Source organism: Drosophila albomicans, chromosome 3 (genome assembly GCF_009650485.2).
Source record: "Drosophila albomicans strain 15112-1751.03 chromosome 3, ASM965048v2, whole genome shotgun sequence".
In the NCBI taxonomy this organism is placed as follows: Eukaryota; Metazoa; Arthropoda; class Insecta; order Diptera; family Drosophilidae; genus Drosophila; species Drosophila albomicans.
Genome location: NC_047629.2, coordinates 35,550,732 through 35,563,551, shown reverse-complemented (window position 1 = coordinate 35,563,551; position 12,820 = coordinate 35,550,732). Strand labels below are relative to the sequence as shown.

The window sequence follows — 12,820 nt, the reverse complement described above, 5'->3', positions numbered from 1 at the left end:
TCGAATGAAACTTGAAATTGTTGAAATTTGCTTCGCTTTCTCACTTTTATAGCAGCTCTTTGGCATAGGAACTTACCGATAATTGAGGAAGAGCTCATTAAATAATCTTTTTTCACTTGTGGAAATTACGAAAATTGCACAATATTAAATGAGCTGCTTGGGAAAGTGCAACTGAACTGTTAGATCGATAATTTCTAAATTAGATAAACTATTTCAAGAATATAATCAGATAAGTTTGCAGCGAAAAAATGTCACAAACTTTTCCTGTTTTTAGTTGATGAAAACTGCAAAACAACTTAAATATTAATATAAAAAGCTAAAACCGAGGTGCTTTTAAATATTTAATACTTCTATTTGCCCGGTTTGTGTTCGGTAAGTGTTCAAGTTTCGCCTCTCATGAAAAATGGCAAAAGTTCCGAGAGCAACGAGAGCAGATTTATCACCGTTGCGTTTCAGCAGAGGATTCCTGCCAAAATAGAAATGTTGCACTACAAAAAAAACGAAAATCCATTTATGTATAATGAAACTAAAGAACTAGAATTCTCAAAGTATTTATACAATTCTAAATTGAACTAAATCGAAATATTTAAGAAAGAGAAAGTAGTAAACAAAAGGCTAGATTGGAGATTACTTTAGGCAACTTATTGTAGTCATGGTAATAAAGGTAATAAAGAATTTAAGTTTTACAAATCGAGATGGCAAATTCCATTTAATATGTTAACATCTGTAGTATTTACTTTATGAGCTTATGAAGTTGATTAGGTGTATAGGTAAACAGATACATACTCGTACATATGGAGGCTTGTTTTATTATAGGTTTTTTATTTTATTTAATTTTATTTTATTTGTATTGAGTGCATTGAGAAGCTGATGACAAGCAAATAGCGAAGCGCGTTGTGTCGCGTCTCGTCTTGTCTCGTTTTGTTTATTTCTTTTATATTTGTGTCAACCTCATAATGTGATGCCTCTAAGCCGAGCTATCAGTCTTTTATATTTGGCTCGCTGCTGTTGCCATTGGCGTTGTCTGCCATCTTTGTGCGTCTATTTGCTTGCACACGCATGTGTGTGTGTGGGTGTTTGTCTATGTGTTTGTGCACTCCATTTCCGCCGGAAGCCCTGCGACAAACATACAGATTCGTCGCGCACTCGTGTATGTATTGTACTTACCGCTTGCTGCCTTGTTTATTTCTTTGTTTATGGCCATTCTTGTTTTTATGGGCGACTCTCTCTCACCCTCTCGCCCCCGTCCATCGCTTCTCTGATTGTCGCTTTTATATTTATGTGGTTTATACGCTCGCGCGCCTCATATGGTAACTCTGAGTCTGAGTCTCAGTCGCTGAGTTGGAGTCTATGTCAAGCTATATGGCTTCTATGTCTATGAATTTCTCAGGGTTTGGCTTGGCCCTTTTTGCTTTATGGTCTGCTTATGGTGCTTTATTTATCCTTGTGAATTCGTTAGCGTCTGTTTGCTCTTCTTTTTTCCCCCGGCTTTGGCATCACCTTTTGTCAGTCGTTTGTTGTGGTAATTAAACTTTGATTGCTTTCAAATTGTTTTTATTGATTGGCAGATTTTACTTCAGCATGAGTCGCCGTCGCCGCCCTCTTAACGAGTTTCGTTGGCATTTTCCAATGGAAAGCTAATAACAATTGCTTCTGTCATTCGAACAACTAATTGAGCTAACAAGTTGCTGTCGAAACAAGGAAAAGCGAGCATAAAATAATCAAAATTCTACAAACCTTTCAACATATGGAACACAGCATATTTCGTACAAAAAATTCAAGTTATTTAAATGTATTTCAATTAAAGAAATTTTATTTAACAAGATATTATTAAGTGAAATTTGATAAAGCAAATAATTAGATTTAAGCATTTTTACTTATTCAATTTTAAAGTTTCCATTTGTTTAATATAACAGATTATCAGAACAGAAAATTTAATGAGACTTAAAGTTTCTTCTAGTCGATAATTTTGGCTTGATTTCAGACTTGAGCAAATATTTTGCATTGATCACATTTGGGGCAGCTGCAATTCTGCATTATCTGAAAGCAAAGCGATGCTTTCAGATACTTTGAATGCCATTTGGCCAACAATTTGAGTTGAACGTGTCCGCACAGTCCAAGACAAACAGCAGAGAAACTTGGCAACGCCAACAATTGGGGGAGACGAGGTTGCAAATAGACTTGCCCCGCGGAGATGCTACTTCAATGGCGGCAGCACGTACACAGACAGCCAATTGCCAGCCAGGAGGACTCAGGCTCAAACACGCACAGAAAGCAGAGAACAGAGAACTGAAACTCAAACTCCAACTCCGACAACAACTGCAAGTCAAACTCAAATCGAGCGGCAGCTGCGCGAAATGGACAATCTGAATTATAACCAAGGCAAAAAGGACGAGTGCAGAACGATTCGTGTGGCGAGAGTGTGAGTAATAGTTTTTTGGCTGGCAAAACGCCGAGTGTCGAGCGCCTCCGCCTGGAATTTATAGACGGAGTCCAACGGAGCGGTATTCATTTTTGAATACTCGTATTCGTATTCGTACACTTGGCAAGCCAAAGCAGCGACATCCATCTTCCGGGACTCACTGACAACTGCAAGGAACTGCGCCCAACTGTTGGATTTATCGATCCTCCGTTCTATGGGGGCACATGGGTCGTATGGGCTATATTGGGCGGAGGTCATTGGGCTTGCCTTTTAAACTAATTAGGCTCTAGCTTATGGCCAGGACCAACACATGCTACTAATTTCCCCAAAAAACAGTTCACTTGTTTGTTTTTGGCCGCAGTCGAAATAAATTGCCAAAATACTTAGATTGGGTTAGGTTTCGGACGACCCTTATGCGTACGCCACGCCTCCTCCGCCCACCTCTGTACGTTCAGAACCTTTGGCTATAAATTCAATTCAAAAACTGAATTTGAAGCGGTAAGTTTTGTTTGCGTTGTTTACAAGATGCTCCTGTGCCAAAATAGTATCCTTGGATTTAGTTTACCTTTTTTTTTCCTTCTTTTTTACACTCGTGCCAAAAAATTATAGCCATTCGGAGAATTTATGCGCCACATGCCCATGGAAATTAAACGTTTTAGAGCAGTTTACGAGCAGTCCAAACAGCTGCATCTACTTCCGATTTCCACACTATAAAAATAGTGTGAAAAATTGTTGTTGCCGCCACAGTTAAATTTTTAAATTAAGATAAATGTGCCCATTAGTCAGCGAAATTTATTTGTTTTGATGCGAATTAAACGATGCGAGCAGAACAATGGCGAGTCCCTTGACTTAGGCTAAATAGACTAATGAATTAACTATGACCCCAGCATCCACAAAAATATATCACATGATGATCACAATGGTAAAATGTACAGCAATAAATTATAATTAACTTTAAATGTATTATGGTGAGTTTTAATATACATGAAAAAACAAAGCAATATGCACTTAAATTTGAATGTCAATGATTTAATAATACAAATTATTATTCTAATTTGAAACATGTGTTAAATTGTTATTAACTTTAGGTTTGTATTTGGTATTTCAATTAAAGAATATATATCAATTTTTTAATGCAGTTTAATAAGAATTTCAATAAATCATTATTAAATTCATGCAATAATAATGTCAATGATTTAATAATGTAATAATTATTGTTCTAATTTGAAACATGTGAAGAAGTAATTACCTTCAGAATTAATTTTTTTTTAACAACAGAATATATTATACATAAATAATAATTATTTATGTTAGCAATAACTAATTACATTGACATTGATATCAATAACTGAATTATTTATACAAATTATGAATTTGAAGCATGTTTTAAGATTTTGAATAATAAAAATGTTTAGTTGAATATTTGAATGTACTCTCAATAAAAAAATATATATTTAATAATATAAATTGCTATTTAAAATATTATGTAGCTTAACACAAAGTCGGAAATACAGTGGTAATGTCTTTCACAACTTGGATTTTAAACAATTACTAAACTTAATTTCATGAAAGTTTTTATTTTATTGGCTTATCTCATGAATTTTGGTGGAATTTACCTTTTGCTGAACTGAAATGCTGACACAGTTGTAAACGCGTTACTAAATCTAATTACGTAATAAGCCGAATCGCAAACATAAAAACAATGTTTCAGCCTGTCTGTCGAGAACTTTTGTGCGAAGTAAATTCAATTAAAGTAATTCGACTGATAAAAACAGCCAAACAACAACGGAAAAAAGCGAGTTGATGCCCGTAATAACATGGTAAAAATAAAATCAAAGGGCGAAAGGTGAAATGCGAAGGGTGAATTGCGAATTGCGATGCGGATGTAAGCTTCAGGTTAGTTCGACTAATTTGCGCACCTCTGGCTGGCAATAAATTTAATACTAATTAAGTAATGAAAGTGCGCACACACACATTCACACATAACTGATGATGGCGCGTCGACTTGCGTCTATATAACTGCCCTTCAAGTGCCTCCATATGCCACGAGTAAATAAGCGAATGCACATCAAAGGGCATGTACTCGCAGTTTGTATACCCTTTAGCTGTGAAATCCAGCAAGCAAGTAAATCACGCGCCAACACACACAAAGGCACACACACACAGAACACGCGCAGACATCAAGCACTGCAAATGTATACAGGATTCAAGGCATAAATCACAATTTCTTAGCCATTAAGACGAAACCGCAAAGATTTGCGGCACTTCTAAAGTTGATGATGAAGCGAAAGCGTCGGGTTTTGCTCCCTAACCACCAGGGGCCTCCGAAATTTGAATGGGACAGCCTTTAGCTGTGGCAGTGGCACCCAACACCATGGCTAAAGTGGTGGTAACGAGGCCAAAAGAATGTAAAACCTCAGACACTGGCACAAAACGGAAACATCTTGCACTTGCAAAAGTCGAAAAGTAGCTGCAAATTGTAAGATTTTAAAAAATTTGTTGCCAAAGTATTGAATTTTAAAATAAATTCTTAGAGTAAATAAAAATTACGAATAATAAATATAAATGCTTGTTCTTGATAGTTTGATTTTTAATATTCACAATTATTGTTGATCTCCAACCAACCTTCGATTATTTATATTATTATAGAGTATCTTTGAGATATTCTGCAGTATTACACACCTCATTTCTTACAGTGCAGTGTCGTAAGCCGTGGCTCAACAATTTCTCGCTTGTTGCTAACAGAACAAGAGCCGTCACGACATTTTGAAGAAGCCAACAAACATATTTTGGCACTCGCGACTTCAGATACATTTGTAACATAGATGCTGCGACCGCAGCTGAGAGCTGTTTAATAACACACAAATACACACACACACAGACATGTGTATATAAATTTATATAAGTGTAGGTCTTAAATCAGCATTCGAATTAGTTGCTAAAGTTCTTTTTTTGGGGGAAACTTAAAGCATGAATGTACACTTTAATTTGCTTTCACTTTGCCAAATAGCCACAAATAAATTCCGGCCACATGCTCTGCCCTGCTCTGCCAAGGAGGAAGGGGAGCGGTGAACTGAAGTGAAGAGGGTAGCGAGAGCAACCAGTAAATTACATTTGCAGGACGCTCTCTCTCGACCCGCTAACAAATTGCTATGGCATTTTGTTTAGTTGCCGGAGGTACCGAAAAGTAGGCGGCCTGCCGTTAGTATAGTAGCCTATATAACATAGTAGGGCACAGCCGAAAGCCGAAACCTACAATTTTCTTCACTTTATTTCACACTTGGCCACTGTTGCTTCCCCTCCGCCCCCTTTCTTGGTAACCAGCCGCACATAAGGTGTGTCCATTTTATCTTGTTGCCCCAAAAAAAAAGTAAGAAAAAAGCGAAACTGTAACATCGAGTGAAAAACTTTTCTCAACTGCTTTTGCTTTTGCTTTTCACTTCGCCTACTTAGTTACTTGCCAGCGTCCCAGTTACACCTACACGCCACCTGGCGGCTGTATTTATCAGTGTGTGAGTGTGTTGAAGTAATTCAACTATAGCGGCTGCATTTGTTGCTGCCAATCTGACAACAAAGATAAATTAGACAAAACACAGTCCACACTTCTTAGTTGCCTCAAAAAGTATACTACAATTTTGTTCCAAATATTTTGCACGTCATTTAATGTTACACCAACAACTATTTAGAAACACTTTACTAAATTAAATTAATAGTATTTATTTCATATTTTACTATTAGTTAACGTAATAAAATGAATTAGACAAAACGCAGTCCTTACTTTTCAGTTGTTGCTTTGCAAAAATATTTACGAATACTTTGATTGGATTGAAATGTATCGTAGTTATTTTATATTTTGCAATAAGCTAATGCACATTTTGTGCTCAAATATTTGCAATATTTTCATGGTATAAAAGTGATAGGAAAAATGCTTGAAAAACCAAAGACTTTTTGGTCCAAGTGTTGACACACGCATTGAGCTGAGATGCCCAATTGCAATTTAGCTTTTCGTTTGCAACTAGTATTTTACCTTGAAGCTCTGCTTTAGTTTGCTGTTGACCCCATTGCGACTATGCTTATTAAAAAAGTTTTTTTTTTGTATATGGTAAATAGAAATAGTTTGCTGTTTTGAGGTCAGAAAAAGTCTTGTGGATTTAATGAGGCAGTTCAAATATGAGTAAGACTGATAAACGTTGCCAAATTCAACACACAAAGGGCTCAATTGCAGCTGGGCCCCAGCATATTATGCGCGTAATAATACTGGTCGCAGTTTGTGCCACTTTGTAGCACAGGTAGAAATAATTTTCAGAAATTATATATGACCACTTAAGGCGTCATTAACGTTAACGACCAGGCCAAGAAGAAAAGAAAAGAAAAAAGAACTAGGCATGTTGCGGTGGTATTATGAAATGTTTAACAGCCTGGCTAAGTGCTGCCTGCAAGCTACTGAATTCTTTTCTTTCCTCGTTCTTCGTTTATTTTTTCGGGCACCACCAAGCTGGCGAATTGGCTAGTGCTGGTGCTTGGGTAATCCAAAATTAATGGCCTGTCAGTCATAGTCGTCTACCACCGCACAGAGAACAGCCTGAGCGGAGAGCCAACTGGCAGCAGTTAAGAGCCCGTGTGTTTGGCCTTTCGGCACTCGTGTTCGCTGCCGCCTGCTGCAATTTCGCCTCATTTCGGTTGCAGTTTTGGGGCCACTTACTCTCGTAACATACAACAGCGCAAGTTCTGCTACATCCTGTCTTTGTGTAAATTTCCGCTTCCTTTCGAAAGTGTTTGCCAGCCAACCAGCCAACCAACCAACCAAAGAGTCCAACAGATTCCGTGCTGCGGCTCAGCACAAGAGCGGCTTAATCGAAAAACGTATGAATGTAACACACACACACACACACAGGCAGGCACAAGCATTCTTTTCGAAGGAAGTCTGAAGGCTGCAGGCAATCGGGTCTACAAGCCACAGCACCGACTGCACTTAAGTCCTTTTCGTATTGCGCTTTCTCATGCGCAGGACGGTGGCGGGAGGAGAGAGAGAAGGGAGCCCAGTCAAGTTATTACAAGCGCAAAAATATTTTCACTTAAGTAGCTGCCACTATTTTGCTCAATTTATTTCAACATTCCCCAAGCTCTACTTATTTTTAATTTCTCTTCTCCTCTCAAAAAAAAAAGAAAAAAAGGAACCGCATATGCCATACACCATTTGAGTAGGTGTCGTTTTCTTTTCAATTTGCTCTTCTATGGATTGCTACACAAATAAAGCACTCTTCGGTTCGCAGACTGCAGTTGCAATAATAATATTGTTATATGTTCTTAGAAATTTCATTGCATTTCCAATGCATTTGAGCAACGAAAATTCAATTGATTTGTGCAAAGAAAATGTTCGCAACTGGATTGCAAATAATATTGAGAATATTGTACACTTTTTAACTTTTTACAAAAGCTATAGCATTACAAAACTGATGAGGTAATTGGGGAAATAATATCGCTCAATGAACTAGTCATTTCTTTTTATTCGACTTTTGCCTTTCGTAAATTTTCTTTCCATATTTTGTTACAATTCTCATCTTTTGGTTTACATGCTTTCATTTATTATTTTTTTCCCCCTCTTTCTGTAATTGTGGGTGCGTGCAACTTGTAATGCAATTTTTGGGCATTTATTTCTATATATACGAACAGTTTTTGTACGTTGTGCAATGCAACCATGTGCAAATAGTCAAAATTGCAGTCTCTGAATATGAGCTACAAATATGTAAATACCCATTAGTCAAGAAAACAGAAAGGGTAGATAATATATTTTTTTTTTCTGCTTTTTTTTGACAATTAATATCTCCAAACATTGCATTACAGTTTTTAAAACAATAAGACAATTTGAAAAATTGAATAATCATTTTTACAGGGTATTTAAAAGCATTTCTTTGTGTGTAGTTTAGTGCAAAAATCGACTGCCCAAATATGTTTTCCCCATGGTGGTGCATGGTGGTGCATTCGTGTGCATTTGGGCATTTAACAATGTGTGAAAATGAATTCATTTCACTAATTGAAATGCGGCGTTTCAGAATTTCATTTGAAACGAATGCTTGTCTCTCTCTCTCTCTGTCTGTTATTATTATTATTTTTGGAAATTAAGCACATACACTCTGCTGTCTTCGTTTTTTTCATTCTTGTTTGTTTGGTTTGTGCATTTTTCACTTTACTGGTAAATATTAAAATACTTTCACCTACATTTTGCTCTCATGTGCGTATAAATGTCATTTTCTGCAAGTTATACATATTTATTTTGTTTATGAATATTTTAGCATGTTGTAGATTTATCTACGAAATTTTCTTCAATCAAGCACATGCATTATTTATATAAATTAAACTTCTTTCCGCATTAAATGAATAAATATATGTGTCAACTTTCAGTTCGAAAAAATCAATAAAAAGTGTTGAGCCTGACAACTTGTCGTAAATAATTCTCAACCTCTCACACGTCAAAATACCCAGAGGCATGCCGTGAATTCCCAAGACTTGAAGCCTTGATTAGCTGCAAATGAGATGCAATGAGATACAGTGCGAGTTACTGGCGAAAAAGCCGCTCGCGCCTAGTATCGAAAATTATGAGACGTTTTCGGCCAAAACGTATGCGAGTGACCCATAAAATAGCACGTATACGCCATGTATGCCGTGCAGACACCACACACATACACACACACACCACAGCGTAACACACGTAACTGGCGCGTTATGCTCGATGCGTTTTTATGATTTGTGGCATACTGCCAGCCCAGCACACAGCTGATTGTAAATCTATGCGGGCAAGCCAATCCCCTCGCTGCTTCTTCTTCCCCTAACTGCGGTTATTGCGAATTTTTTGTGGTGGTTGTAGAGTTCAGGGCTTTGGGTTGATTTCCACGCACAGCAGCAGCTGTCACTTTCATCTTTAAACTTTAATGGTAAAGCAAAGTTTTTGTGGTGCTGAGTTTTGGTCAGCAGCATCAGCAGCAGCAGGCCCGCACGTCTTGGCAACCATTTTTAGTGGTGATGGTTTTGCTGCCGTTGCCATTGCTCTTGCTGTTGCTGTTGCTCTTGCTAATCCCCAGTACGTGTCCTGCCAGCGAAACGTTTTTCGTAAATATTTATTTATTATTTACTCCTGTGGTTCGTCCTCTCTCGGTTCTATTGCGCACCTTGTTGGGCGCAACCGAAAAAAAAAATAAGAATTGACTTGACATTGTTGCTGCTGGCAGCGGATCTAAGGAGCTTCTCGTTTCAAATACGTGCCGTTTTCTTCTGCTTGTTACACAACTAAAAGCTGTCAAACACGGCGTATACTTAATATTAATTACATAGACAACAGGAACAAGCAAAGCAAACGCACTTTGTAATGCCCGCTGCTAATCTTTTTGCTGTCACACCAACTACAATAACAACAAGCCCGACGACGAAAAATCAAAAGCACACAGCAAAATTGTGTCCTGTAAGTGGACTCGTAAGCCTCAGCGACTCAACGACTCAACGAAGTCTCTGTGCTACGCAGTGATAAACATCTTGAAACTTATCCTGCTGCACTGAAAACATTTGGTTGCCGTTTGCTTTGCTTTGGCAATTGACTAACTAGCAGTATATGCAATAATTAGTCAGCTTAATTATATTATTAAGTCGTTAACGTAATTACTTTAAGCGGACTCACTTGAGTAATGCTCTTATTGCCTTTCACAGCATAAGGAAATTAGCTGAAGTTTGGGTGATTGATGGGCAAGTCGTAAGTTTAGTATATACGACAGAGTCGAGGTTCTTTAAGCGCTTCCTCTTTCTCTCTATTTAAGTTGGAGGTATAAAAATATGCCAAGTTTTAATTTGTTACCTACATTCAATACTGCAGTATTTTTTCGCTCAGTGTAAACACTTTCGTTTCTTGCCCAAGTATTTGAAAGAGTGTGGAACACCCATCCACTTGCAATTAACACTTAAATTAATTCATATTAATTAAGGCCCATGCTCCGCCCGACCGAAGACCAAATGAGAACGCACTTAACGCTTTGTGAGTGGAGAGAGAGAGAGGCTGTTCGCCTTTATGGTTGCCCCAAAAATTGGTTGGGCGTAGCAAAAAGTAAACGCATTTAACCTCAACGCAATCAACATGGCAAAAGCGGCAAATATTCGTATAATAAATAACAACAACAACAAGAACAAGAACAACAACCATGACGACGGCGGCGGCGACGTCGACGAATAGCCAAAAGTCCTGGCCAGACACAACAGGACTCATTAATAAAGAGCGTGAAAGAAAATTGTGGCACAGCGGGACATGAGAACCACAACCACAAGAACAACAACGACAAGAAAATATTAATCACGTTTAATAAGTTGTAGAAATTAGCCAGCGTCTCGGACGGTGGTCAGTTGTGCTCCAATTTTGCTAATTATTATGAATCCCTATACATAGGGACTTTGACTTTAACACGATATGTGCATGTGGTTAACATTTGTTTTGCATTTTCACCTGAAATACAATACGACCAAAGGAAAACAACAAATTTTACAGGGCCAAAACGACCGACAATTACACATGAAATAAATTTATTCAACTGCAAATGAGTTAAATATCAAATTTCGGAACAAAGCAAAAGTTTTGCCCCCACACACATAAAACTCTGCATGAAATGAAAAAGTTTTGTTTTTTATTTTTCTTTTTTTTTATATTTGATACATAATATGCGAAAACAATTGCAATAAAAAGCGAAATAAAATATGCATGTAATGAAGTCAGTTCGTTAGTAAATATTGGCATGTCGACAGCTAAAACTATGTTGTGTAATTGGTTCAATTATTAAAACGCACTTTCAAAGTTGTGTATCATATTTTAATTGGCAGCCATCATGGTCGTCGTCATATGTGAGTAACTAAGCACTATATGATCCCCAATCAATTTCAGTTTCTTGAGCATCGAACTGAACTGCAAACAAAAAACTTTTTGGAGAAACTTTTTGTGTTGTTCTCGCTCTTGGCACTTGCAATTGCAGCGGAAGCTGATGGCAAGTTGACGTTAAGTTCTTTGCCAAAACTGTAAGTACAAACAAGACACGACATGACACAGAGCGCTTCAGACAGGTGAGAAAAATACGGGTATGAAATAAATAAAGCAAACTAAAATGCAAGTGAAAAAAACTTAATAAAAATGTATGTATCAAACTAAGAGAAGAAATGCTAATAAATTACGATTTCTTTGCATGTCAAAACGAATAAATGGCCAGGAACAATGCGAAATCCATGCCGGAACTTTGATAAGCGAAAATTTGCAATGTAACAAGCAAACGGAAATGTTTCTATGGAACGTGAATTTCAAAGGCTTTCGCTTCGCCACGAGAGCTAGCAAGTAGAATATTATTCAAAGATTCGTTGGGATATAGTTTTTCGTTGATATATGACTTTATTGCTGAACAACGAATCCTTCGACAATGACATGGCCACAGAATCCCCACAAACTCCAAGACATAAATATCAATCAGAGCACTTTGACGGTGGAACGCCCACAAGCGAATTGAATTGCCTTTGAATCCATCCACGCACACATGAAGCATCTAGCATCCCACATCCAGAGAAACCACGAGAAGCAACCACTGTCTATGTTAAGCTTGAGCTTGAGCTTGAACACAGGTGTTGCCACCTACACGACGCTTGATTTGATTGCCTATATTTAGATTCTGCTAAGAGCTGACGCTGAAATTGCATTAATATTAATATTTCGCCAGCGGCAGAGCAAGTGACATCAGTTAATCTAAGTAGTTCCCAGTTCAGTTCCCGTAGCTAATCAAATATGCAAGCTGTGTGTGAGTGAGTGGATGTTTATATGGTTTAATTTGAACTCACACACAAAGTTTGGCAAGTTGTGGATGAAAATAATTGGTAGAGTTAGTCGCTTGAATATATTATTGAGTATTCAACTTTGAGCTGACATTTGAAGGCCTTCACCTATTGTGAATTACACTCAACCAAGCCAAAGATGACCCAATTATGCCTTATTAACATAGTAACTATGAAAATTACAGAGTTTACAGGAACTTCAGTATTTCAACTGAAAGCAGAGCCATCAATTGTTCACAAAGCTACCACAAATTTGTGCAGAAAAAGTGAAATGCAAAACCGAACTAATAAAAAAGTACACTCCAGTTTCAGTTAGTTGGTTTTTGCTCGCCACAAAGAGCAGCACAAAAGAGGAATGAGAGGGTATGAGCTTATTGCAATTTTATGATAAATTTGAAATAACTGCACAGCTTCGATAAAGGTCATTTAAAAGCAAAGTTGCCAAAGGAGGCAGCATTCAGGGTCTGCACTCGCTTCCAGTTGAAATAATTTTACGCACAAGAGCACAGCGTTCACTCCACTCCGCCTTTCCGCTCTTCCGTTTGTGTCCCCCAT

General features: G+C 37.6%; 1 protein-coding gene across 1 annotated transcript in view; it reads right to left on the bottom strand.

Moving 5' to 3' along the window:
* Positions 1-12,820, bottom strand: part of LOC117568032 (39S ribosomal protein L20, mitochondrial) — a 75,834-nt gene that overhangs the window by 22,490 nt on the left and 40,524 nt on the right. The window lies entirely within an intron of this gene.